The 1,683-nt window shown below is 59.4% G+C and overlaps 1 non-coding gene across 1 annotated transcript; it reads left to right on the top strand.

The window, feature by feature from the left end:
• Nucleotides 1-827: 827 nt before the first annotated feature.
• On the top strand, nt 828-899 carry TRNAA-UGC (transfer RNA alanine (anticodon UGC)). The gene has a single exon. It is a non-coding gene; the product is annotated as a tRNA-Ala (tRNA).
• Nucleotides 900-1,683: the final 784 nt, after the last annotated feature.

The raw sequence follows: 1,683 nt of genomic DNA, 5'->3' as shown, positions 1-1,683 counted from the left end.
GTAATTCCATTTGGAATCAAATCAGCAACCCCAGGCTCGGTTCCCTGTTCCACTGTCCCTGGGTGGGTTCCACCAACAACCTTTCTGTTTACAGCCAAATGCACTGCCGGTTGGCCCACAGAAACCCCCCACCTGGGGCTGTGCTGGGGACTCCAGTGTCAGCACTGTCCTGGTGCTGCAAGAATGGGAATGTCCCTGAGCGCAACCCCGTACCCAGCCCCAGGCAGGGGGATGCTGCCCTTTGCCCATGGCCGGGTGCTGGTGGACAGCGTGGTGCAGGGGGAGGCCTGGAGCCTGGCTGAGGGGCTCTGGGCAGCTCCCTGCCCAGCACCAGCTCTGCCTGCTCCCCTGCTCCCTCCACCCCACACCCTGGGGGCAATCGGAGCTGTGGTCACATCCCCCTGGGGAGGGCATTTCCCTCACACCACTCCCTCCTGCTGCTGCCCTCGCGGACACAGGTGACGCACACAGGAGTGCTGCCTGCGCTGGCAGAGGTGACTCAGGGAAGGGGCTTGCCCCTCTCCATCGAGCCTCCCCTGGCAGGGCCAGAGCCTGGCAGCAGCGCCTGCAGTGACACTCTCCTCCTGACCCAATTAGCTGCAGAGATGCTGCAGGGGCAGCGCTCTGTGGGGTGGTCCTGTGCAGGAGCAGTCCCAGGGCAGAGGCAAGGCCAGCTTCCCCCGCGGCCTGGCACGAGGGTCTGAATGGAGTTTTCTGGGGAGGGTCTGAGGGCAGCAGGGCACAAGGGTGCTGTGCTTGTCAGGGACATGGCATGGGAGGAGAGGGCACCCTAAAGATCAGCCCCCAACGACATATGCCATGTGTAAGGGGATGTAGCTCAGTGGAAGAGCGCCTGCTTTGCATGCAGGAGGTCCTGGGTTCAGTCCCCAGCATCTCCAGCGAGGGCTTTTGTGCCTTGCTGTGTTGTCTTCCCAGCAGATATAAGGGTGGTGGAAGTCCCCTGGGTGAGCCTGGGTCTGTGATCCGGAGGCGGCTTCCTGCTGTCCATGAAAAGCCTCATCAACTTCCTCTTCCTGAGCTGGTGGCTTGTTGTAAACACCTACAGCAATGTCTGCCATGTTAGCCTGCCTAGTCATCCTCACCCATAAGCTCTGGAATCACTGTTCATCCACCCCTAGCCTTCCATGATGGAATGAGTGGTTGGGGAGATAGCGGGAGAGCAGTGGAGGTTGTCTCCCTTGACTTTAGTAAGCTTTTAAACACTGTCTCCCATAGCATCCTCATAGGCAAGAAGTGTGGGCTAGATGAGCGGCCAGTGAGGTGGCTTGAGAAGTGGCTGAAAGGCAGAGCTCAGGGGGTTGTCATCAGCAGTGCAGAGTCTAGTTGGAGGCCAGTGATGTCCCCCAGGGCTCCGTACTGGGGCCAGTCTTCTTCAACTTAGTCGCCAGTGACGTGGACGAAGGTACAAAGTGCCTCCTCAGCAAGTGTGCCAACAGTAATAAACTGGGAAGAGCAGCTGATACATCAGAAGACTGTGCTGCCATTTGAGAGACCTGGAGAGGCTGGAGAGGTGGGGGGAGTGGAACCTCATGAAGTTCAACAAGGGCAAGTGCACAGTCCTGCACGTGGGGAGGTATAACTCCATGCACCAGTGCAGGCTGGGGGCTGAGCTGCTGGAGGACAGCTCTGCGGAGAAGGACGTGGGAGTGCTGGTGGACACTA

This window comes from Rhea pennata, unplaced genomic scaffold, assembly GCF_028389875.1.
Source record: "Rhea pennata isolate bPtePen1 unplaced genomic scaffold, bPtePen1.pri scaffold_26, whole genome shotgun sequence".
Taxonomy (NCBI): domain Eukaryota; kingdom Metazoa; phylum Chordata; class Aves; order Rheiformes; family Rheidae; genus Rhea; species Rhea pennata.
The sequence above is the reverse complement of the archived record's forward strand: the minus strand, read 5'-3'. Positions and strand labels throughout refer to the sequence as shown.